General features: G+C 47.7%; 1 non-coding gene and 1 pseudogene across 1 annotated transcript; one reads left to right on the top strand and one right to left on the bottom strand.

Annotated features, from left to right (window-relative positions):
- The first annotated feature begins 6,269 nt into the window (after nucleotides 1–6,269).
- Nucleotides 6,270–6,377, top strand: LOC119923576. The gene has a single exon (XR_005448887.1). It is a non-coding gene; the product is annotated as a U6 spliceosomal RNA (small nuclear RNA).
- Nucleotides 6,378–12,135: 5,758 nt separating this feature from the next.
- LOC119923457 lies at nucleotides 12,136–20,709 on the bottom strand (annotated as a pseudogene).
- Between the last annotated feature and the right edge of the window lie 6,239 nt (nucleotides 20,710–26,948).

Below are 26,948 nucleotides of genomic sequence, written 5' to 3'. Positions count from 1 at the left end.
GCTTATCATTAAGTTGTACTCTCCAAAGCACTTAGTACAGTGTTTTGCACACAGTAAGTACTCAATAAACATGATTGAATGAATGAATGAAAGGATAGATGATCAGAGAGGTGGGTGGATATGAGGGTTGAAGGAGAGAAAATAGTTATAGATAATACTGAAATTTCAGGTTTGTGAGACCAGGAGGAAGGCAATCCTCGGTAGTCAGTGGTGATAAGAAAGTCTGGGACAGGAGAGGATTTCAGTGGAAAGTTGAATTCATTCTTATTCGTGTTGAGTTGCAGGTATTGGCAGGACATTCAAGTAGAAATATATTGATTACCAGAAGAAATGTGAGATTGCAGAAAAGGGGAAAGGTCAAGGATGGAAAGGTAGATTTGGAGTCATCCATGTTGAGATAGTGAGGCTTGTGTGACCTAGGACTGAGCCTTGTGGGATCCCCTCGGTTAAGAGGGTGGAAGGCAGAGGAAGAGCAGTAGAAAGTAACCCAGAAGAATCAGCCTGAGAAGTAGGAGGAGAACCATAAAGGACAGTGTCAGACAAATCAAGGCTGGACCACGTTTACAGGAAAAGGTAGCAGTAGTAGTAGTGGTAATTGCAGTAGTAGTTGTATTAGTAGTAGTTATAGTAGTAATAGTAATTGTAATAGTAGTGTAGTAATAGTATTGATTAAACACATACTTTGTGTAGAACTCTGCACTAAGTGTTGGGAAACAATATACAGGTGAGAATTAGACATGGACCTTGTCCATGGAAGGTCTCATGATCTATTAATCAATCAATTAATCAATCGTATTTATTGAGCGCTTATAGTGTGCAGAGCACTGTACTAAGCGCTTGGGAAGTACAAGTTGGCAACATATAGAAACGGCCCCTACCCAACAGTGGGCTCACAGTCTAGAAGGGGGAGACAGAGAACAAAACCAAACATATTAACAAAATAAAATAAATAGAATCGATATGTACAAGTAAAATACATAAATAAATAGAGTAATAAATATGTACAAATATATATACATAAATACAGGTGTTGTGGGGAAGGGAAGGAGGTAAGGCAGGGGAGATGGAGAGGGGTAGGAGGGGGAGAGTAAGGAGGGGGCTCAGTCTGGGAAGGCCTCCTGGAGGAGGTGAGCTCTCAGTAGTGCCTTGAAGGGAGGAAGAGAGCTAGCTTGGCGGTTGTGCGGAGGGAGAGCATTCCAGGCCAGGGGGATAACGTGGGCCGGGGGTCGACGGTGGGACAGGCGAGAATGAGGCACGGTGAGGAGATTAGTGGCACAGGAGTGGAGGGTGCGGGCTGGGCTGTAGAAGGAGAGAAGGGAGGTGAGGTAGGAGGGGGCGAGGTGATGGAGAGCCTTGAAACCGAGGGTGAGGAGTTTCTGCCTGATGCAGAGATTGATTGGTAGCCACTGGAGATTTTTGAGGAGAAGAGTAACATGCTCAGAGCGTTTCTGGACAAAGACAATCCGGGCAGCGGTGTGAAGTGTGGATTGAAGTGGGGAGAGACAAGAGGATGGGAGATCGGAGAGGAGGATGATACAGTAGTCCAGACAGGATAGGATGAGAGCTTGAACGAGAAGGGTAGCGGTTTGGATGGAGAGGAAAGGGCGGATCTTGGCAATGTTGTGGATCTGAGACCGGCAGGTTTTGGTGAAGGCTTGATTGTGAGGGGTGAACGAGAGAGCCGAGTCGAGGATGACACCAAGGTTGTGGGCTTGTGAGACGGGAAGCATGGTAGTGCTGTCAACAGAGATGGGAAAGTCAGGGAGAAGGCAGGGTTTGGGAGGGAAGACAAGGAGTTCAGTCTTGGACATGTTGAGTTTTAGGTGGCGGGCAGACATCCAGATGGAGATGTCCTGAAGGCAGGAGGAGATGCGAGCCTGGAGAGAGGGGGAGAGAGCAGGGGCAGAGATGTAGATCTGGGTGTCATCAGCGTAGAGATGATAGTTGAAGCCGTGGGAGCGAATGAGGTCACCAAGGGAGTGAGTGTAGACCGAGAACAGAAGGGGACCAAGAACTGAACGTTGAGGAACCCCCACAGTAAGGGGCTGGGAGGGGGAGGAGGAGCCTGCAAGAGAGACTGAGAATGAACGACTGGAGAGATAATGAATCTAGAAGGTCAGGGAGAACTGAAAACAGACAAATTAGGAGCAATAAAACATGAAAACATCAAAATGGCAATAGGACAAAGAGACTAAGCAACACATAAAATGTGCCTATTGTATGCAGCACATGGGAAAGTGGTTCACAACTATCAAACATAGCTATAATATCAACGAGGAATTAGGATGGGGTAGCTTATTTATGCCCCTCACAGCGTCGCACCTGGAGAGTTTCCTGTACTCTACCAGTCTCGACCGCATGAGGGAGAGTGAAGAAGAGGCATATCCATTCGATTCCTAGCTTGGGCAGTGGCTCGCATGTGCAAGGCAATCTGATAGAAGTCAAAACTCACCTGTTCTGGGCAGCAGCAGTATGGGAGAGAGTCGAGGGTGGAGACTCAAGCATGGAAGGAGGCAATGTTAAACCACTTCCAGATTTTTACCAGGAAATCTCTATAGATACACTACCAGAATGATTGCAGATGGAGGTGGGGAGTTCTGGGAGAGATATATCCATTGTGTTGCTATGGGTTGGGGATGGCTCAACGGCATAAGACAAGACAAGACAAGATATGGATTGAGTATATGGCTCAAGTGGGGAACTAAGAAATCAGCTAATGCCAAACACGTAGCATTAACAATCTTTACACTTGATGTTTCAGGCATATGATAGTAATAATTCTGATATTTGTTAAAGGCTTACTATGTAACAAGAACTGTATTAAGTGCTGTTGTAAATACAAGATGAATGGTTTGGACACAGTCCTTATCGCATTGAGGCTCACAGTTTAAGTGGGAGGGAGAACCTGTATTTAATTTCCATCTTATTGCTGTAGGAACTGAGTTGGTGAGAGTTGGGATGCTGGCCAGAACTCTTCAGGAGAGAGACTAAGTGATCCCACCACCCTTCATTAGCACAGGCTCCCTAAAATCACCCCTGTTCCTCCTCAGTCCCTCCTCCTTGCGGCCCCCTCTTCAACTCTCCCATCTTTTCCAGAAGTTTCTCTGGAGGAGATTTCCTGCCTCCTTTCAGAAGCCAATTCCTCCACATTAGCATCGGACCCCATTCCTTTGCACCTTTTCAAACCTCTCGCTCCCTCCCTTCTTCCGTCCCTAATAACCATCTTGATCTGTTTGATCTCCAATGACATCTTCTCCACTGATGTCAAAAATGCACGTCTCCCCTACCTAAAAAATACTTTCCTTGACTCTAAGGCTCCCTCTAGTTAATGTCCCATTTCCCTCCTACCATTCCTCTCCAAAATCCTTGAGCAAGTTTTCTGTACCTTCTATATCAAATTCCTTTCCTTCAATTCTCTCTTGGACTCCTTCCAATCTAACGTCCATCCCCTTAACTCCGCAGGAACCGTCTTCTCAAAGGTCACTGATGATTTCCTTCTTGCCAAGTCCATTGACTTTTACTCTATCCTAATCCTCCTTCACCTCTCAGCTGCCTTTGAGATGGTTGATCACCCCTTTCTCATGGAAATGTTATCCAACATTGGCTTCACTGACTGTCCTATCCTAATACTCCTCTTATCTCTCTTGCCGTTCATTTTCAGTCTCCTTAATGGGCTCTTCCTCTGCCTCCCACCCCCTAGCCAATAATGATATTTGTTAAGCACTTCCTATGTGCGAAGTACTGTTCTAAGTGCTGAATAGCAATTATAGTATTTAAGCGCTCACTATGTGCCAAGCACGGTACTAAGAGCTAAGGTAGGTACAAGGTAATCAGGTTGTCCACGTGGGGCTCACTGTCTTAACCCCCATTTTGACAGTTGAGATAACGGAGGCACAGAGAAGTTAAGTGGCTTGCCCAAGGTCACATAGCAGACAAGTGGTGGTGTGGGATTAGCACCCAGGACCTCTGACTCCTAAGCCCGTGCTCTTTCCACTAAGACCCACTGCTTTGTTGGGGTCCCTCAAGAATAAGTTCTTGGTCCCCTTTTATTCTCCATCTAAACTTATGCCCTTGGAGAACTCATTCACTCCCATGGCTTCAACCACCACTTATGCAGATGACACCCAAATCTACATCTCCAGCCCTGATATCTCTCTCTCTCTCTCCAGTCTCACATCTCCTCCTGCCTTCAAGATATCTCTACTTGGATGTCTGCTCATCACCTCAAACATAACAAGTCCAAAATAGAGGTCCTTATTTTCCCATCCAAACCCTGTCCTCCCCGTGACTTCCCCTTCACTGTAGGTGGCACCACCATACTTTCTGTCTCACAAGCCCATAAGCTTGGCATTGTTCTTGACTCCTTTCTCTCATTCAACCTACAGATTCAATCCATCACCAAATCCTGTTGTCTTCACCTTCACAACATCGCTAAAATCTGCCCTTTCCTCTCCATCCATATCATTACCACGTTAATACATTCACTCACCCTATTTAACCTGTATTACTGCATAAACTTCCTTGCTGACCTCCCAGCCTACTGTCTCTCCCCTCTCCAGTCCATACTTCACTCTGCTGCCCATATCATATTTCTACAAAAACATTCTGAATGCATCACCCAGCTCCTCAAAAAACTCTAGTGATTTCCCATCCATCTCCATATCAAACACAAACTCCTCTCCTTTGGCTTTAAGACACTCCATCCCCTAGCCCTCTCCTACCTCACCTCACTTCTCTCCTCTACAACCCAGCAAGCACATTTTGTTCCTCTAGTGTTAAGCTTCTCACTGTGCCACCATGTCACCTTTCTTATCATCAACCCCTAGCCCACGGCCTGCCTCTGGCCTGGAATGCCCTCCCTCCTCTTATCTGACAGACAACCACTCTCCCCAGCTTGAAAGCCTTATTGAAGGCCCAACTCCTCTGTTAGGCCTTCCCAGACGAAGCATCACTTTTCCTCAGCTCTTACTCCCTTTTGTGTTGTGCCTGACTTGCTCCCTTTGTTCTCCCCCCCCCCCAGCACCAAAGCACTATGTACATATCTATCATTCTATTTGTTTGTATTCATGTCTGTCTCCTCTGCTCTAGACTGCAAGCTCGTTGTGGGCAGGGAATGTCAATATTTGTTGTTGTACTTTACTTTCCCAAGCGCTTAGTTCAGGGCTCTTCACACAGTAAGAGCTTGATAAATACGACTGAATGAATGAATCATAGTCCTGTCCAGAGGAAGGTGTTTCTTATGCCATGTAAATGGAAGCATACACAGACCTATAGAAAGACATTCTTGTGACAGTGTGGATTTGGGTGCTAAAACAGAACTGGGCTTTATGAGAATTAGTGCCATAGAAAATCCATTTTCTAGTTAAGCTCAAACCACATAATTTAGGCTTAATTGCCAAATGTCCTAAGGGATTATGCTATAGAGACATGCACTGAGGCCTTTTTAATATCTCTTTACTGGTAAACATGATCAAGGAAGAAAATTTACATCAGTTAAAGAATTAGGTACCTTTTCAGCTTGTGATTGTCAAGTAATTCTTTAGTCTCTGGTTATGTGACATCCTAGCCTTCCTCCAAGGAGTCCTTCCTGACTAACCTCTCACTCTCCCATTCCATAGGTCTGCTGCCACTCCCTACCCTGCCACTCCCTGAGTTTCTCCAGCTACCAGACTGCACTGGAACAACTGCCTGGGGCTTTCCCTGAGTGGCTATCGCCCATCCCCACTGGCCCTGAGCCCAAGCTGCCCCTAAGTGACTGAGGCCCAACCTTGCCAGCCCTGAGCCTGCCCTTCAGGACCATACATTGGGAGCTGGGAGCTGGAGGAAACCCGATAAGTTCCCGAACACTCAACATTCCTGCTGTCTGCCCCCTCAGCCCAAACCCTGCTCCTCCTCTCTCAGAAACATGCTGCAGGGTCAAGGGACCGAATTCTATTGGTGGAGAGGTCGTGACTTTGGGTCCTTCCCATTGCTCCCCTGTCACATCCACTGGCCCTGTCTCATCCAATGGCTTTGAGTCTTGGAGCAAATAAGCATATGTTAATCATCACCGCAAAGCAGACATTCCAGCAGCCTCTGCGGCTTCATGCACCAGAAGAAATTTTGACTCTATTTGATGATGTTAGATTCTCAAAATAGGGAGATATCTAGAGAAAGGATTATTTTCCAGAAAGCACAAGAACATGTATGGACACTTGAAAAGAAAACAGTCATCTGAATAGGTGTAAATAAGGTGAACTTTAAAAACTTGCATGCTAGCTACTAAAAGATTGCTCATTTGGGCAGCACATATAGTAAAATTGGAAAGATCTAGAGAATATTAGATATGTCTTCTGTGCAAGGATCCCATAAAGATGTGTGAAGAGTTCCATATTTATCTTCTTTATTTCTCCTAAAGGCTTTCAATCAATGGGTTTATTGAGAAAACTATGTGCATATCAATTATTTGTATTTACTGAGTGCTTACTATGTGCAGAACACCACATTAAGCACTTGGGAGAATTAAATATATCAATATAAAAAACACTCCCTGCCCACAATGAGCTTACAGTCTAGAGGGGGAGATGGACATTAATATAAATAAACAGGTTACAGATCTGTACATAAGTACCTTTTGGCTGGGTAGGAGGATGAATGAAGGGAGCAAGTCAGGGCGATGCAGAGAGAGTAGAGGAAAAAGAAAAAGAAGGCTTAGACGGGGGGGCTTCTTGGAGGAGATGTGTCTTCAGTAGGGCCTTCAAACGGGAGAGAGCAATTTTCGGATATGAAGAGGGAGGACATTTCAGGACAGAGGCAAGATGTGGACAAGTGGGTACATCAGATCAAGGTAGAATAAGTACATTGGCATTAATGGAGCGAAGTGTACAGGCAGGGTTGTAGGAGAAGAGCAGGTAAGAGGGGGCAAAGTGATTGAGCACATTAAAGCCCAAGGTAAAGGATCTTCTGTTTGATGCAGAGATGGAGGGACAACCACTGGAGGCTCTTGAAGAATGGAGAAATATGGACTGAACATTTTTATCAGACAATGATCTGGGCAGCAAAGTGAAGTATGGACCAGAGTGGGGAGAGACAGAAGAAAGAAAGGTCAGTTAGGAGTCTGATACAGTTATCAAGAAGGGATAAGATACATGCTTTTATTAACATGGTAGCTGTTTGGATGGAGAGGAAATGAGAGATTTTAGCTATGTCATGAAGGTTAAAATGACAGGATTTAGTGATGATGTTGAATGTGTGGGTTGCATGAGAGAGATCATTCAAGGATAACAACAAGGTTACGGGCTTGTGAGGTAGGAAGGATGATGGTGCTGACTACAGTAATAGTACAATTGGGGGAGGACTAGGTTCGGTGGGACGATAAGGAGTTCTATTTTGGACAGGTTAAGTCTAAGGTGATGGTAGGGCATCCAAATAGAGATGTCTTGAAAGTAGGAGGAAATACAAAACTACAGAGAGGGAGAGGGATCAAGGCTGGAGATTTACATTTGGAAATCATCTTCATAGAGTTGGTAATGATAATAATATTTGTTAAGTGCTTACTATATGCCAGTCATTGTACTAAGCCCTGGGATAGATACAAGCAAATTGGGTTGGACAAAGTCCCTGTTGCAAAAGGGACTCACAATCTCAATTTATATTTTACAGATGAGATAACTAAGTCACAGAGAAGGAAAGTGATTTGCCCAATGTCACATAGCTGACAGGAGGCGGAGCCCTTGCCCTTCTGACTCCCAGGTCCATTCTCTATCCACTACGTAATGCCCGTGAACATGGCATGCCATGCTGCTGGGGTAGATGGAGCCATGTGAAAGAATGAATTATTCAAGGTAGTGGGTGTAGATGGAGAATAGAGGGGACACAGAACTGAACCCCGAGGGACCTCCACAGTTAGAGGGGAAGGAGGCAGAGGAGGAGCCCGTGAAAGAGCCTGAGAATGAGTAGCTAGAGAGATAGGAGGAAAACCAGGAGAGGACAGTGTCAGCGAAGCCACAGGTGGATAATGCTTCCAGGAGAAGGGGATGGTCGAAAGTGTCAATGGAACCTGAGAGGTGGATTAGGATGGAGTAGAGGCAATTGGATTTGGCAAGAAGGAGAATATTGGTGACCTTTGAGCGGGAGGTTTCTGTGGAGTGGAGGGGACAGAAGCCAGATTGGAGGGGGGTCAAGAAGACAGTTGAAGGCTAGGAACTTGAGACAATGGGTGTAGACAATGCACTCATGAATTTTGTAGTGGAATGGTAAGAGGGAGTTGGGTGATAACTGGAAGGAGCTGAAAGCAACCTACATTCCCTTTTCCAGGCTTAATCCTGATCCTGGTCAAGGGAGGATGCTTTTTAGGATACGGGAGTCATGGACATATTTGAAAGCAGGGGGAAAGACGTTATTGGAGATAGAACCGTTGAAGAGGGCAGTAAGGGAGGGAAGAAGGGAGAGGAAAAGTGTTTTGAGAAGGTGTGAAGGGATAGGGTCGGATGCACGGGTGGAGGGGGTAGATTTTGAGAGAAGGCAGGATATCTCCTCTAGAGCTCACCATCTCTCTTCTCGCTCTCACTCTGGGAGATTCCTCTCACACTGTGGACTTTATCCTCCAGTTCTGTCCTACCCTCATTTGTCACTAAATTGTGTCCTTTTACTAAATGACTTCAGTTATTGGATGGAAATGGAGCCCCTCTCAGAAAAGTGTAGGGAGTTCATGAAAGAAAATATGTGGACTGTCATTCGCTGGGATAGTGAATGGCTTCAGGGAGTATGCAGAGATCAGAAAGCCTTAAATGCCGAGCAGAAGGTGACCAAGATTCAGCCAGGGAAAGAGAACGGAGATCGCCATCACCCTCCTTTTCTTTGCCTTCCCACTGGGAACTATGGAAAACCCTATGGGGGTCCATGGTCAGAGCCATGACTCAGGTTCACCCAGAACCTCCTCTAGGAGACCGTCCCAGACTGAATCCCCTTTTTCCTCTCCTCTTCCCCTCCCCATCGCCCCCATCCCTCCTTTTGCCTTACCCCTTTCCCCTCCCCATGTAGTATATACATACACAGTATCTTCCCTTCCCCACAGCACTTGTATATATTTGTACATATTTATTTCTCTATTCATTTTACTTGTACATATTTACTTCCGTATTCATTTTATTAATGATGTACATATAGCTATAATTATACTTATTCTGAAGGTTTTGACACCTGTCTACTTGTTTTATTTTGTTGTCTGTCTCCCCCTTCTAGGCTGTGAGCCCGTTGTGGTAGGGACCATCCCTAGATGTTGCCGACTTGTACTTCCCAATCACTTAGTACAGTGCTTTGCACACAGTAATCACTCAATAATATGATTGAATGAATGAATTAATGACTGGAGACCCCTATATATAGAGTCTGGTCTTCCTAGGAGGACTTAATAGTAACTCGGGATCCCCTAAGGGAAGTAGTGACTGAGACCACCCGCAGAGTGCTCGCGGGGTGGCCCACGATGGCCCCCAGTTCCTTGTGATGGCTATGGACAGTACCCCAGGAACCGATGGGACAGAACCAACCACCCTGAGCTTATTGGAGTAGTCGGGGAAAGGCTGGAGTATTCAGATGGGAGACTGTCAGGTGCTTCCCAAGATGAGGGCAATGTTGGTGGAAAATGATAATAATAATAGTAAAAATAATACTTATCGTATTTGTTAAGCTCTTACTATGTGCCAAACACTGTTCTAAGCACTGGGGAGGATACAAGAGAATCATGTGACCGAGAAGCAGAGTGGCTCAGTGGAAAGACCATGGGCTTGGGAGCCAGAGGTCTTGGGTTCTAATCCCAGTTCTGCCACTTGTCAGCTGTGTGACTTTAGGCAAGTCACTTCACTTCTCTGGGACTCAGTTACCTCATCTGTGAAAAGGGGATTAAGACTGTGAGCCCCACGTGGGACAATCTGATCACCTAGTATCCCCCACCAGCGCTTAGAACAGTGCTTTGCACATAGTAAGCGCTTAACAAATGCCATCATTATTTTTATTATTATTATGTTATCCCACGTGGGGATCGCAGTCTTAACCCCATTTTACAGATGAGGTAAATGAGGCACAGAGAAGTTAATGACTTGCCCAAAGTCACACAGTAAATCAGTACAAATCCTACACTCTACACTGAATGTTTCTGACAGGATTTCCCTCTCCTTTTGTCCTGCCATTGCCATAAAATCAGGATTGAGAAAAACGATGGGTGATAACAACAACAGCCTTGAACTAATGTACCTAAGATTATTTCCTCTTCAACCACTCCCGGGTGTTCCTGTCAGCTAGTACCCTACCACCTAGTACAATGCTTGGCTTACAGTAAGTGCTTAACAAATACCGCACACAAAAAAGAGCATTTTCCCCAAGGATCATTCATTCATTCAGTCATATTTATTGAATGCTTACTGTGTGCAAAGCACTGTACGAAGCACTTGGGAGAGTACAGTTCAACATTAAACAGACACATTCCCTGCCCACAAAAAGCTACAAGTCTAGAAGGGTAGAAAGACATTTACATAAATAAATAAATTACAGATCTGTATTTAATTACTCTGAGGCCGGGAGGGGGAAAGAGCAAAGGGAGGAAGTTAGGGTAAAGCAGAAGGGAGTGGGGTAAGAGGAAAGGAGGGCTTAGTCAGGGAAAGCCTCTTGGAGGAGATGTGCCCTCAATAAGGCTTTGAAGGAGGGGAGAGTAATTACCCCTCGGGTTTGAAGTGGGAAGGTGGTCCAGGCCAGAGGCAGGATGTGGGTGAGGGGTTGGTGGTAAGATAGGTGAAACTGAGACACGGTGAGGAGGTTAGTATTAGAGCAGTGAAGTGTGTGGCCTGGATTGTAGAAAGAGAGTAACGAGGTGAGATATGAGGGTGCAAGGTGGTGGAATGCTCTAAAGAAAATAGTGAAGAGATTTTGTTTGATGTGGAGGTGTTTCGGCAACCACTGGAGGTTTTTGAGGAGTGGGTGACACGGCCAGAACGTTTTGGTAGAAAAATGATCTGGCCAGTAGAGTAAGTATGAACTGGAGAAGAGCGAGACAAGAGACTCGGAGGTCAGCAAGGAAGCTGTTGCAGTAATACAGGCAGGATAGGATGAATGATTTAATTACTGTGGTAACAATTTGGATGGAGAAGAAAGGATGGATTTTAGAAATGTTGTGAAGGTGGGAACAACAGGATTTAGTGTTGGATTGAATCTGCGGGATGAAGAAAAAGAAGAGTCAAGGAAATGCCAAGGTAATGGGCTTGTGAGACAGGAAGGATGGTGGTGCCATCTACAGTGATAAGAAAGTCAGGGGAAGGACAGAATATGGGTGGGAAGATAAGGACTTCTGTTTTGGACATTTTAAGCTTGAGGTGATGGGTGGACATCCAGCTAGAGATGTCTTGAAGGCAAAAGGAAATATGACTGCAGAGAGGGAGAGAGATCATGGCTGGAGATGAAGATTTGGGTACCACCCTCATAGAGGTGGTAGTTGAAGCCATAGGAGTGACTGCGTTCTCCAAGGGAGTGGGTATAGTTGGAGAATAGAAGGGGACCCAGAACTGAACCTTGAACAACCCCCACAGTTCGGGGGTGGGATGCAGAGGATGAACCCATTAAGAAGCCTGAGAATGAACAGCTAGAGAGATAAGAGGAGAACCAAGAGAGGACAGAATCAGGGAAGCCAAGGTTGGATAACATTTCCAGGAGAAGGGAGTTAGGGAGTGCCTTGCCCTCGACCCCCCACCTCCACCCCACCAGCTCCAAAAATCTGGCATCCCAGGAGCTTCTGTGAATTTCTCCACCATTCCCACCAGAACCTGTCCTGCAAGGACAATTGTCCAAGACCCTTGGAGTTGTGTCTCCAGAGCAGCTATGCACTGCACTAGGGACTATTTGATCCCAATATGCAGTGGTCTCCAGTACAACCAGGCAGGTGATGTCAGCCTTCTCATAAGAATCCAGCCTCGGGGAGGTTAGAGCCCAGAAGGCCAGTGGACAAACACCCCAGTGATCCACGGAGCATCCAGTCCTGACCTCTGACTCAGGTTGGCCACCAAATCCTTGCTGGATGTCCCTGACAGGATTTCTCTCTTCTTTCGTCCTGCCATTGCAATAAAATCAGGGTTGGGAAAAATGTTGGGAGATAACAATAACAGCCTTGAACTAATGTACTGGAGGTGATTTCCTCCTCAAACACTCCCGAGGGTTCCTGTCAGGCCGCAGCAGTATCACGTAGCACTTGGGAACGAAGATGCAGCCGAGAAGCCCGGCACCAGAGGCCAGGATGGAGAAGATCTCCGCGTCTACCGTGGCCTTCCCCTTGGTGCTGTGCTATGCGGGGAGGAACGAGCCCCAGACGCTACAGAACACCAGCATGCCGAATGTGATGAACCTGGCCTCTTTGAAGCTGTCGGGCAGCCTCCTGGCCAGGAAAGCCACAGTGAAGCTCACCAGGGCCAGAACGCCCAGGTAGCCCAGAGGGCAGTAGAACGCAGTCCCGGAGCCCTCGTTACACGCAACAATGATGAGTCTGGGCTCGGAGTGCGTGTCCACCTCCAGGAAGGAGGGAGCGGTGCCGAACTAGATCATGCAGGTGTTCACCTGAACCAGAGAACGGGACAGGACTGTTGAGGTCGAGGTTCTGGGCCCCACCCACCTCCTGACCCTGCTCCCCAAGCTCGTGGTCCTGAAGGCCAGAACTACGGTGAAGGATTTTGCCAAGATGGAGGAGATGTCCACGGTGAACACAACCCCAAAGGCCATTTGTCAAAAGAGGCAGGAGGCTGATGTGGGTTGGCCAATGAAGGTCAGAGCACAGAGAAAGCAGAGCATGAGGGAGAGGAGAAGGCTGTAGCTGAAATTGTTGTTATTGGCTCGGACTATGGGGGTCTCTCGGTGCTTAATGAAGATCCCGAAAACCAGGGCTGTGAGGAGAGAGAAAGAGAGAGACGTGCAGACCAGAATCAGTCCCAAAGTTTCCTTGTGGGACAGGAAAGTCACCATTTTGTGGAGGCAGCCATCTCTCTCCATGTTTGATCATCAGGACACTTCACACAGTGCTCTGCGTCCGAAAGGAAAGAATCATTCAGTCATTCAATCAATCCATAGTACTCATTGAGTGTTCAGTGTGTGCAGAATGCTGTACTAAGTGCTCGCAGGAGTACAGTGCAACAGCGTGGGTAGACACGTTACTTGCCCAGAAGTTCACAGTATAAAAGGGAACACAGACTGTAATATATACAAATTAATAAATAATGGATAGGCACATAAGTGCTCTGGGGTTGAGGGTGGGGTGAATATCAAGTGTATACAGCAGGAGGAAAAGAAGAACAGAGATTTACTACCCCTTATAGCACATTCTCAAAAATCTCCAGTGGCTACCAATCAATCTGCGCATCAGGCAGAAACTCCTCACCCTGGGCTTCAAGGCTCTCTATCACCTCGCCCCCCTCCTACCTCACCTCCTTTCTCTCCTTCTACAGCCCACACCGCACCCTCTGCTCCTCTGCCGCCAATCTCCTCACCGTACTTCATTCTCACCTGTCCCGCCATCAACCCCCGGCCCACGTCATCCCCCGGGCCTGGAATGCCCTCCCTCTGCCCATCCGCCAAACAAGCTCTCTTCCTCCCTTCAAGGCCGTACTGAGAGCTCACCTCCTCCAGGAGGCCTTCCCAGACTGAGCCCCTTCTTTCCTCTCCCCCCCTTCTCCCTCTCCATCCCCCCATCTTACCTCCTTCCCTTCCCCACAGCACCTATATATATATGTATATATGTTTGTACATATTTATTACTCTATTTATTTATTTTACTTGTACATATCTATTCTATTTATTTTATTTTGTTAGTATGTTTGGTTTTGTTCTCTGTCTCCCCCTTTTAGACTGTGAGCCCACTGTTGTGTAGGGACTGTCTCTATATGTTGCCAACTTGAACTTCCCAAGCGCTTAGTACAGTGCACTGCACACAGTAAGCGCTCAATAAGTACAATTGATTGATTGATTGATTGATTGATATTTCCCTCCCCCAGGTCAGGGTCACAGCCCAAGTTGGGATTTTTGCCCCTACAGCAAACCCGACCTGTCTGGTCTGAGCACTCTCTCCTACCCCTATCCCCCAACCCCCCCGCCCAGTGCCTAGTGTGTGTTTTCAATCCCTTGCTCTTGCCCTGCACTCACACCAGTCCATGGGCAGGGAACTGCTGAGGAAAGACTCCTGGACATCTGTGTCTGTCATCAGGCATAGCTATCTCTTGTCTGCCTCCAGGCTTTACTGCTGCCTGTCTCTGCCTCCCCATGCCCCAGGTCTCTCACTATCTGGTTCGTGTCCACAGGCTGTGGGACAGTGAAACTGGTTTGGGGGCAGACTGTGGTCATGCAAAGAGCTGGGTCTCTCCACACACCTACCTTTCTGGTTGGAAATCTCCCCCGCTGGGCACCGGACACAAAAATAACTGTAAATGGCCACCCCTTTCTGGGCAAGGTGTTTCTGAATCCGACTCCACAGTTCCTGCTGCACCGTGAACGTGGAGCCTGAATTCTCATGACAGGGGACAGTGACACTAAGAGTGGAGTTCCACAGCCCCATATCCACTTAAGTGATCCTGGGACCCTCACACCCAGAGGCTTCCCCACAACCTCCCTACAAGTTTGAACTCCAACAAGGGCAGGGCTACAGCTACCCTCTTCTCCACCTCCCTGCTTTTCCTCCTCCCTGCTCAGAGTCTGGGGCTGCAGGGCACCAGGGGGACCAAGTCCCATTTATAATCCATAGAGAAGGTCACCATGAGCCTACCCCAGGGTCAAGAATAATTTCCAGGCATCCCTTCCTCCTCCCACCCTTGCTCACTGCAGGAAGATTTCTTTCCCCGACCTCCACCGCCACACCCCACCCTCCGCCCCAACCCGACAGCATAAACCTTAAATTCTTGACTGTATCCGGAAAGTTGTGTCTGAGAAACCATGCCAGGAAGGTTCAAGGTTCTGAATAGATGAATACTAAAATATTTTCATTTATCTTTGGCCGTCTTGGGGCTGCCATTCCACTCCTGGAGTCCTCACTGGGGAAATTGCTGTGAGATTCCCAGTTCAACAAGCTTGGTTGCTGTGATCACTAGTATGTGATCTCACCGTGTCCATGTGGGGATCACATTCCTAGGTGACCCTTTGGCAGGGTAACACACCCATAACCAACTCTAGCCCTTGGAGATGACTAGAGGGAAGCCATGACAGTTCAGGCCTCTCTCTCTACATGAATCCCCCTCTGAAAGAGCCAATCCCTACCTAACCCAGTCCAAGAGATGGGCCAAAGACACCAGCAATTACCATCTCCCCTCCAGTACATCTGGGACCCAGCTCTCTTGGTGATCTCTTCATGTCAGGCTGAATGGATTTAAGGCTCAGCTGAGGCTCTTCAACATCAGTGGCACTCACCGGACTGCTACGTTGCATCCCCAGAACCCCATGCCACGGAGAAGCAGTATGGTGTAGTGAATAAAGTACAGGCCTGGGAGTCTGAAGGTTATAGGTTCTAATCCCATCTCTGTCACTTGTCTGCTGTGTGATCTTAGGCAAGTCACTTAATTTATCTCTATCTCAGTTCCCTCATTTGTGAAATGGGGATTGAGACTGTGGATAGGGACATGGGATAGGGACTTTGTCCAACCCCATTTACCTGTATCCACCACAGTGCTTAGTATAGTTCCTGGAACAAAGTAAGCACTTGGGAAATACCATTATTGTTATTATTATTATTATTATTGTCAGGGAGCAATCTGGAGGGAGGGCACTAGGCTGGCATCAGATGGCATCATATGACATGGGAGAGAGGACCGATACCATTTTGAGTTGTAGCTCCTCCCCTTCACCTCGGGATTGGTAGAATTAATAGGACACCCAAGCACCTCCACCTGGGCCTAGTTTGAGTGTTTAATTGCCCCTGATGTGTCTGACTACAGTCCCCTCTACCCCTTTTAGTCTCAGATCATTCTCCCCTTGAGGATCAAGGTCAGTGTTTCTTTACCACCTAAGTATTCTTTCCAAGCACTAGTTACGGTGCGGTGCACACAGTAAGCACTCCCTCAATACAATCATTACTAGAAGTCTGGGACTACTGCCCCAGGAAAGCTGGGAATTCCCATTGGCTGTTTACCTGAGAGGATCCCCCGGGCCACATGACTATTGCTTCATTAATGAAAACATCTTGGCCAGGGGGTGCCTGGGGGTCCACCTCCCCGACTTTCACCAACTCACAAATTCCACTGGAAAAGATCACAAAATTCAGAATCCCAAATTTTCCAGTATATCTGTGGTTCTCATTCAGAATCACTGGTTCCTCCGCAGGGCTGTCAAACTGGACTTTGCTCAGAAACTCATGGAGCTGAAATGGATAAAAGGAAGCTCTGGAGACTCCTGACTCCAGGTAAGGTGAGATTAGCTGCAATGGAGATTGATGTGTTCAGTTGGTTGTTTGATGGTGCAGTGATTAGTACAGTACTCGGCACACAGTAAGCACTCAATAAATCTGATTGAATGAATGAATGAATGATAGAACTTGTTAAGCACTTACTATGTGTAAAACATTTTTCCAAGTGCTGGGGTAGGTGCAAGTCATTTAGGTCAGACACAGTCCCTGTCTGGCATGGGGTTCACAGTCTTAAGTGGGAGGCAGAACAGGAATTGAATCCCCGTTTTATAGCTGAGGAAACTGAGGGACAGAGAAGTTAAGTGACTTGTCCAAGATCACACAACTAACAATTGGAACAGCAATTGGTAGAGTTGGGATTAGAACCTAGGTCCTCGGACTCTCAAGCCCACACTCTTTCCACCTGTCCATCCCGACAGTTGGGTCAGTGATTCAGAGGTTGGGATTGGATGGCCAAATTTCCCTTATGTGACAACTGAAAGTCAGCATGACTTAGTGGAAAGCACTAGGGCCTGGGAGTTGTAAGGCCTGGATTCTAATCCTGGCTCTGCCACTTGCCTGCTGTGTGACCTAGGGCAAGTCACTTAACTTCCTACATCTCAACTGTCTCATCTGTAAAATGAGGATTCAATACCTCTTCTCCCTACCACTTGAACTGTGGGTCCCATGTGGGACAGAACTGTTTCTGTCTTCATTATCTTGTATCAACATTCATGTTTAATAAAGTGCTTGGCACCGAGTAAGAATTTAGCAACTATCATTATCATCATGACTTCCAAAGGAAAGTGAAACTTGTTGTCAAAAAAGGAGACCAGGAGCCGGGAGCGGTCATCCCAAAGGGAGGTGATTTCTGCTCTCCCACCTTTGCCCCTGCTGATGGCTCTGCTTCTCCAGATCCCTCTTCCTCCCTCCCACCTCAGCCACCCATTCCAGGAGTCAGGGTAGTCTTTGTCTCTCCCTCTCCCTCTCTCTTGTCATGAAAGGGAGAACAAAGAAGGTAACCCAAGGATAACTGACCTCCTCATGAGAATATTCTCCATCTCATCCATACATAGACAAGAGGAGGAAGGGGAAGGGCATTGTTGTCTAACAATAAGGGACTGCCCCACCCCAGTACAAGTTACCCTGCTCTGCAGTTAGTTTGTGGAGATTGGGAGCAGGGAGCAGTGCACAGGAGAGACAAGGGCAGGGGTGATGACTGAGATGATGAGGATGGAGACATATGAAGCTGTGCTCTGTGACCACCCCCTAAACCCCACCATCTCCAATGGGACAGCATTGGTTATTCTAATGGATATAAATTTGAAGAAAGCAGTACTCATGGTGATAGTCACCATCTGAGCGCATGGGTGGCTGAAAAGTCCAATCTCAGATGCATGGTCCCAGCCAAAAAGGCTCTCCCGTGTCATGTTCTTAAGTTTAACGTTCACAGCTCCTAGAACTGTGTTTTCTTTTCCCCGAAATGGATAAACCACACCCTAAATCAGTATTTGCATCAATAATATTTGTGAATTTGAAGTTCTCTATTCAAGTTCTTTATTCAAGTTATTTATTCAATCAATTGTATTTATTGAACACTTACAATAAATACAATAAATACAATTGCATTGTATTTAGAGGAGGGGGCGGGGCCACGGGCGGGGGCCGTCGGCGATGCAAGAGCGGCTGGTGCGTTTTTGTGGCCTGTAGCGGGCCCCTCCCCCGCGACCCGCCAGGGCCCCGGCCCCGGCCCGCTACCGCACGGAGCCCCGGGGACGCCCACACTCGCCCCATTACCGCCTCTACTTCAGATCCTTCCTCCTCAGAGGAAGGATCCTCTCCTCAGAGCGCGCCGCCATAGACGCCCGGGACTCCGTTCCCGAGAGGCCCGCCTACCCGCCATCACACCGTGGCCTCCCCTGCTCCCGGAATGATCCTCTCCTCAGATCGCCCCCATAGACGCCCGGGACTCCGTTCCCGAGAGGTCCGCCCACCCACCATCACACCGCGTGGCCCCCGATGCTCCCGGAAGGCTCCTCTCCTCCGAGCGCCTCCATAGACGCCCCCTGCTTCCACCCCCCTCCCACTTAAGCGACCTTCCTTATAGTGCCCCCCAATCCCCCTTCCCGGTCCGGTCCTGACTGACTATCCCCCCCACCCACCCCGGGAAAAAGGCCCTTGTTATCACCAAGTTACATTAACGACAACCTCATTCGCACCTACTCAGCCCTCCTGCCCCGCCATCGACCCCCGGACCACGTCCTCTCCCGGGCCTGGAATGCCCTCCCTCTGCCCATCCGCCAAGATAGCTCTCTTCCTCCCTTCAAGGCCCTATTGTGAGCTCATCTCCTCCAGGAGGCCTTCCCAGACTGAGCCCCTTCCTTCCTCTCCCCCTCCCCCTCTCCACCCCCTGCATCTTACCTCCTTCCCTTCCCCACAGCACCTGTATATATGTATATATGTTTGTACATATTTATTACTCTATTTATTTATTTATATATTTTACTTGTACCTATCTATTCTATTTATTTTATTTTGTTAGTATGGTTGGTTTTGTTCTCTGTCTCCCCCTTCTAGACTGTGAGCCCACTGTTGGGTAGGGACTGTCTCTATATGTTGTCAGCTTGTACTTCCCAAGCGCTTAGTACAGTGCTCTGCACACAGTAATCGCTCAGTAAATACGATTGATTGACTGATTGATTGATTGATTATTGTGTGCAGAACACTGTACTAACGCTTGGAAAGTAAAATTCAGCAACAAATAGAGGCAATCCCTACCCAACAACGGGCTCACAGTGTAGAAGGGGGAGACAGACGACAAAACAAACCGAAACAAGTAGACTGGCATCAATTGCATCAATACAAAATAAATAGACTTGTAGTTATATAAATAGACAGATAATGTATCTACCAACTCTGTTATGCTGTACATGCCCAAGAACTTAATACAGTGCTCAGCACACAGAAAGCATTCAGTGTTTAATTGATTGATTGATTTAGACCTTCCGTTTTTGCAAGGATGTGTCTGGCTGGGCCAGTTGAAACACCACTGATTATAATTAAAAGAAACCAATTTTTATTGTCCAACCCTTAGCTACAGTTTAACCAGATGCCCAGGAGGGATTTCTTGCATTAAGGCAGTGTTTCTCCATTCTCCTACCTGCGATTTTATTTCAGTGCATGGATTTCTAGGACTTGGTCTCTGAACCCAGTCCTGTATATGTCAGAGGTTAAAGGATGAGGTTTCTCTGAAGGAGTAAGTTTCGACAAGGCCCTAAACTTCTTAACTTCGGAAGGGCCTTCCTCTTGTGATCTCTAGACTGAAAGCTCCTTGTGCACGGGGAATGTTTAGACCAACTTTGTTGTAATGTACTCTCCTAAATGCTCAGGACTATGCTATGAACAAAGTAAGCTCTTTATAAACACCACTGGTCAATTGATAGATTATGCTGCTCTCTATGGCAGTGGGAGAATATTACCTGCAATGGATGAGGTACCAGGTAGTCCCCATTTTCCAGAGATTCCAGGTCTGAGCTGGATAGGAAAAAGTCCTGGAGCCCCTGGGCCATGGCGTATATGGCATTGTACAAACTGTAACTCAGGGCAGATATTGTCAGAGAAAAAATGTGCATAGGCAGCATCTCCAAAGAAGCATTTTCTGAGCATTTTCTTCCACACAGTTCAGGCAATGAAAAGGAACAGTCAAAGACAGACTCCCAGAATTCCTTCAAGATATTGGCTTCTGGATATTTTGCTGGTTTAACTGTCTGTAAAAAATCTCTGAAACCAGGAACCTCTTTAGCAAGGTTCACCAGAGTCAAAGTCCCATGAAAATCATATCTGTTTGTTTCATACATCGTGCTCAAAGTAACGTCCCAGTGAAAGATGGTGACCAATACTATCTTGGACAGTCCAAAAATCTCTATGACAAATCTCATAAAGTTCAGGGACTCTGCATCCACATAGGCAGCCATTACTGAAGCTGATGTAGCCATGACACTGGAGCAGATTCCCCAGGCTGAATATAAGTTGAACTTTCCACTAGGGATCTTCTTGGTAAAAGCTGCACAAACAATGTTCCTGACCATCTCCCTGGTCACACGCAAGAGGAATCTCTCTCCTCTCATATCACCTGACACCACGAACCCCACCGAGGTCCAGCTGAAATGCACCATTAACCGGACCATCCCTCGAGGCAGAGAGGAGATCCTGGGGAACACCTGATAGAGACATGGAAACTGTACCTTGTCACTCAGGATCGGGTCAAATGGGCCATAGGTTATCTGGATACAGAACAATAGAACTAAGTGGGAGGTGTGAGAATGCAGCAAATCCATCAAAAGTATTTCCTTAGCTCCTGCTATGGAAAGCACCCTGTTCATACCACCAGGGAAAAGATAAAATAAAGGCAAAAAGCAGCAATACCTACCCTAAAAGAGGTTTTAGTCAATTAGTACAATTTATTGAGGATTTACTGTGTGAAGATCACTGGAAGAGTAAAATAAAACAGGGCTAGTAAGCATGTTTCCTGCCCACAGTGAGTTAACATAGGAAGAGACAGACACTGAAATAAATTATGGCTATTTATATAAGTGCTGTTGGGAGGGTGGGATGAATGAAGGGTACAGAGCTAATCAGAAGGGAGTTGCAAAAGGCAGAGGGTGTAGGGGACAGGAAGGCTTATTCGGGGAAGGCTCCTTGGAAGGGATGTGGTTTTAGAAAGGCTTTGAAGGTGGAGAGAGTGATCATCTGACAAATATGAAGGAGTACAGAATTCTGGGCCAGTGACAGGATGTGGGTGAGGGGTCAGGAGCGACGTAGACAAGATCATCATCATCATCGATCGTATTTATTGAGCGCTTACTATGTGCAGAGCACTGTACTAAGCGCTTGGGAAGTACAAATTGGCAGCATATAGAGACAGTCCCTACCCAACAGTGGGCTCACAGTCTAAAAGGGGGAGACAGGGAACAAAACCAAACATACTAACAAAATAAAATAAATAGAATAGCTATGTACAAGTAAAATAAATAAATAAATAGAGTAATTAATATGTACAAACATATATACAGGTGCTGTGGGGAAGGGAAGGAGGTAAGATGGGGGGATGGAGAGCGGGACGAGGGGGAGAGGAAGGAAGGGGCTCAGTCTGGGAAGGCCTCCTGGAGGAGGTGAGCTCTCAGCAGGGCCTTGAAGGGAGGAAGAGAGCTAGCTTGGCGGATGGGCAGAGGGAGGGCATTCCAGGCCCGGGAGATGACGTGGGCCGGGGGTCGACGGCGGGAGAGGTGAGAACGAGGTACAGTGAGGAGATTAGCGGTGGAGGAGTGGAGGTTGCGGGCTGGGCAGTAGAAGGAGAGAAGGGAGGTGAGGTAGGAGGGGGCGAGGTGATGGAGAGCCTTGAAGCCCAGGGTGAGGAGTTTCTGCCTGATGCGCAGGTTGATTGGTAGCCACTGGAGATTTTTGAGGAGGGGAGTAATATGCCCAGAGCGTTTCTGGACAAAGATAATCCGGGCAGCAGCATGAAGTATGGATTGAAGTGGAGAGAGACACGAGGATGGGAGATCAGAGAGAAGGCTGGTGCAGTAGTCCAGACGGGATAGGATGAGAGCTTGAATGAGCAGGGTAGCAGTTTGGATGGAGAGGAAAGGGCGGATCTTGGCAATGTTGCGGAGCTGAGACCGGCAGGTTTTGGTGACGGCTTGGATGTGAGGGGTGAATGAGAGAGCGGAGTCGAGGATGACACCAAGGTTGCGGGCTTGTGAGACGGGAAGGATGGTAGTGCCGTCAACAGAGAAACTCCAGGGGTCTCCCATTCTTCTCCACACCAAACAGGAACTCCTGGACATCAGCTTTAAAGCATTTAATCAGCTATCTCCCTCGCTCATCCTGCTTATCCCTTTTCATATCCCACTGCAACCCAGTCCGTACAACTTTGCTCCTCTCACAGGAACCTATTCACTGTACTCCATCTTATTTGCGGTTGACCCTTTGCTCACATCCTTTCTCTGGCAAGGAAATTCTCTCTTCCTTCATATCAGAGTCAAAAACTCAATCCATCTACAAGGCTCTACCAAAATCATATCACCTGCAGGAAACCTTCATTGACTAACCACTCACCTCCCCACTCTAGTTCTCCCTTCTGCATCTCTTATGTACTAGCGTGCATTCTGTCCAGCACTTTGATAGTCACTCCACACCAGAGCCCTAATGTACATATCCTTGTACTCTGTTGCCTCTCCTGTCTGTAACTGATTTTCTTGTCTGATTCCCCCACTAGACTGTGAGTTTCCTGTGGGCAGGAAGAATGTCTACCAACTGTATTGTTCACTCCCAAGGGCCTAGAACACTGTACTGCAAAAAGGATGCATTCGGAAGATAGCATTGATTGATTGGAGGGGCAAGGGGACAGGGAGTTGGCCTGGCTTTGGGGACAAAGATGATGAGAGTCTGTCTTTCTGTAGTGTCCTCCAGAGCTCCTCCAGGCCTGAAACCACTTTTCTCAGACTGGGATTCCCAGCGAGGACTACTACTCGGGAAACTGGGGTAGCCAGAAAGATGCAATTCTGGAAGAATTTTTTAGCCCCATTTAAAGATCTGGTCTGGTCCCTGATCTAGGCGATAATTTACTCAATCTTTGTGGGTACTGTTCCCTGCTTTCCAGATGTGGACATTCACTCTGAGCTAGGACTCATCATCGTTGAGTGTAACAAGGGCTCTGTGACTGCATTCTACTGGGTCCAGGGCTGCCTGGGCAGTCTGGCCTTGGTGAGTTTCACCTTGGGTTTCCTGGGCAGGAGGCTCCTGGACAGCTTCGACAAGGCTAATTTCATCATGTTTGTCCTGCTGGTGTTCTGCAGCATCTGGGCCTCCTTCCTCTCCTTGTACCAGAGCACCAAGCAGAAAGCAATGGTGGCCACAGAGATCTTCTCCATCCCAGCTACTGTATCAGCTGCATCTCCATCCCCAGATGCTACATGATCCTGCCGCAGCCCACCAGGAGCACCCGGGAATAGTTGAAGAGGAAATGACCCCCAGGACACTAGTTCAAGTCTGTTTCCTAACATTTTTCCTCAACCCCAATATTACTACAGTAGCAGGGCTAAAGAAAACAGAAAACAGAAAAGAGAAGCAGCATGGCTCAGTGGAAAGAGCATGGGCTTTGGAGTCAGAGGTCATGGGTTCAAATCCTGGCTCCACCAATTGTCAGCTGTGTGACTTTGGGCAAGGCACTTAACTTCTCTGTGCCTCAGTTACCTCATCTGTAAAATGGGGATTAAGATTGTGAGCCCCCCATGGGACACCCTGATCACCTTGTAACCTTCCCAGTGCTTAGAACAGTGCTTTGCACACAGTAAGCGCTTAATAAATGCCTTTAAAAAAATCCTGTCAGGGACACCCAGCAGGGATTCAATGGCCAACCTGAATCAGAGTCAGGACTGGCTGGTCTCATGGATCACTGAGGTGTTTTTCCCATGGCCTCCTTGGCTCTTGCCTCCTCCAAGCTGGACTTCTGAAGAGATTGCTACTGTCACCTCCCTGGTTGTCATGGAGAAAATTCCAGGCTAGGACAGGATGATCCCCAGTGCAGTGGAGCAGCTGCTCTGGGCATATGACTCCAAGGTTCTTGGGCAATTTTCCATTCAGGGCAGGATCTAGTGGGGACAGTGGAAAGTTCCTGAGCTGAGCAGATGCACAGAACTGGAGGGAGAGGGGCTCCCTAGCTCAAAGTCTAATGGGGAGGTGGGACAAAAACAAGGGTCAAAACCTGCTCCTCACGTCCTCCTCCCTGTAGGTGGGCTCCAGGAGAGTTCCCGTCTAGCCCAGCTCAGCCTCTGGGCTCATGGCCCTGGAGGAGGAGGGGTTGAGCCTCCATCTCCTCTCCTGCCTCTGGCTCAAGGCTGGTGAGCCGGGCTGGGGCTCCTCTGTTCCCCAGCTGGAGTCTTAGGAGACAGAATGAGAGTCCCAGGCAGCATGGATTCAGCATGAAACAGGGTCTGCAAGGCAGGGGGAGCGGCTGGGGCTGGGGGCTGGTGGGGGCGGCAGAGGAGAGGGGTGGGCTGGGACTGGGGACTGGGGGAGTGGCAGAGGACGGGGGGTAGGGAGTCAGCAGAGTCTGGGGTAGCAGCAGAGAAAGGGAGTCAGCAGGGTCTGGGATCCAGGTGGATGGCAGGATCTTGGGAAAAGGCAGAGGAAGGGGCTTGGTAGGGTCTGGGTGTGGGTGATCGGGGGTGTCAGAGGGGGCGGGCATGGGTGGGCAGGTGATGGAGAGTCGGTGGAATTGCATGGGGAGAGGGGGAGAGGACGGAGAGTGACCGTGTCCGGCAGTGTCTGGGGCCTGAGTGGTTGACAGGGGCTGAGAGAGAGGGGGGTGTGGGCAGATACTGGGGGGAGGGCGAAGAGGGGGGAGTTGGGGGGCTGGGGGCAGAAAGGAGAGGGTGAGGGGAGAGTGTTGGGAGGCTATGGAGGGTGGGAAGCAGCCGAGGGCAGAGGGCTGAGAGGAAGAGCAGCAGGCCCCGCCTCTAGTGCTGCCCTCTGCCCACTGCCCACTTGGTCAGCCAGAGGACGCTTTGGGTAGGCAACGTGACAACCTCCCCGGGGGCAAATCGGGGAGACAAAGGAGGAATCCGGGTGAGGTCACGGTTGTCGAAGTCTGGGCTTTGGAGTTCAGTTCTTAGCTGGTAGGACCAGGTGTGGGATGAAGGGGCTTTTAGCTGGGTAGGGGGCATATTTGAATTTTAACATAATTCAGGTTTTTAGTTTTTTTGTTTTTTAAATAAAAAAAATCAGTTTTGGAAAGCAGTGTTGCACAGTGATAAGAATACAGGCCTGTGAGTTGGAGGACCTGAGTTCTAATCCTGACTACTCTACCACTTGTCTTCTGTGTGACTCTGGGAAAGTCCCTTAACCTTCTCTGTGACTCAGTCACCTCATTTGTAGAAGGGAGATTTAGACCGTGGGCCCTATGGTGGACAGGGACGGTGTCCAACTTGATTATCTGTGTCTACCACTGCTCATATAGCACAGTGCCGGGCACACTGTAAACCCTTAATAAATACCACAAAAAAATTGGTTTAACAGTTGCTTTCTGTTGTCAACCTCTAAAGGCAATCGCTAACCCATTTAACTCCACCCTTAAAATCTAGAGAAAGTAGACCTGGCCCAACTCCTTCCCCTAAGGCACCTCATTAGCTTAAAGGGAAGTCTTATTTTACTTAGACAATGGGCGTGCAGTGTGGTGAAGTAATACCGTCTGCTTGCTTGAATTTTCAGTGACCTTTTAAGTGTTTCCATTTTTTCTTGGCCTTGGTTGTAAATGAATAGGGATAAAACCAGCTCCAACTTAACATATGTATATTTTCACAATTTTGGTAAAACAGTATTCATCCTACCTTTCATGTTCATTTTGGTGGTGATGCATTTTCAAGCTGTGTTTATTCCTTAGTACTGCCTGTGAGCTAAAACGATTATAAAAGGGACTTTTAGGAGGTTTAACAGGATTTGAAACTCTTTTTGATAGTCTAGTACCATTAATACTTCGATGGTTTTGACGCCTGTCTACTTGTTTTGTTTTGTTGTCTGTCTCCCCCTTCTAGACTGTGAGCCGTTTGTTGGGTAGAGATTGTCTCTATCTGTTGCCAAATTGTACTTTCCTAGAGCTTAGTACAGGGAAAGCACAGTAAGTGCTAAATAAATATGATTGAATGAATGAATGGATCTGCATGAATGTCAGTGCTGCTTCCTGAGGCTAGTGGATTGAAAGTCCAGATTGGTCACTCATGAGGAAGAGCCCGACCACCCAGAGTGGCTCCATTACTGATCCTTCAGGACAGGAAGCTGGTACCACTACCAGAACAGGGTAGATGTAGGCAACCCCTCTTTGGTCAAACACCAAAATCCTCCCTTGACATCTTAAGTTTGAGGTGTAGGAGGGGACATTCAAATAGAGACGTTCTGAAGGCAAAAGGAAATGCGAGGGAACAGAGAGGGAGAGAGATCAGGGCTGGAGTTTTAGATTAGGGAATCATTCACACGGAGGCGGGAGTTGAAGCCACGGGAGAAAATGAGTTCTCCGAGGGAGAGTCCTGGTGGATGAGGCATAGGGGAAAATCTGGAGGAAAATGAATGAGGCCTGAAGAACAGAGAACAGAGAGGACAGGATGGGAAATGGGAGGGAAGGACTGAGATTTTCAATAAAACAAGCAATCAATCAATGGCATTTATTGAGCACTTGCTGTTTGCAGAGTACCATATGAAGCACTTGAGAGTATACAATAAAACAGATTTGGTAGACACATTCCCAGGCCACATGAGCTCACAGTCTAGATGAGAAGACAGCCGTTAATTCAAATAAATATATTATGGAAATGTACATACGTGCAGAGCGGGGGAGGTTGGAGTAAATATAAACTTCTTAAACGGTATTAACTGAAATGCGTAGGTGATTTGGAGTGAGAGGGAGTAGGGGAAAAGAGGATGTAATTTGGGTAGGCCCCTTGGAGAAGATTTGGGGAGTGTGGTGGTCTGTTGTTTATGGAGCTCCAAGTCAATGGGAGGGCTTGAGCCATGGGTAGGTGGT

Source organism: Tachyglossus aculeatus, unplaced genomic scaffold, assembly GCF_015852505.1.
Source record: "Tachyglossus aculeatus isolate mTacAcu1 unplaced genomic scaffold, mTacAcu1.pri scaffold_1_arrow_ctg1, whole genome shotgun sequence".
Classification (NCBI taxonomy): Eukaryota; Metazoa; Chordata; class Mammalia; order Monotremata; family Tachyglossidae; genus Tachyglossus; species Tachyglossus aculeatus.
The sequence above is the reverse complement of the archived record's forward strand: the minus strand, read 5'-3'. Positions and strand labels throughout refer to the sequence as shown.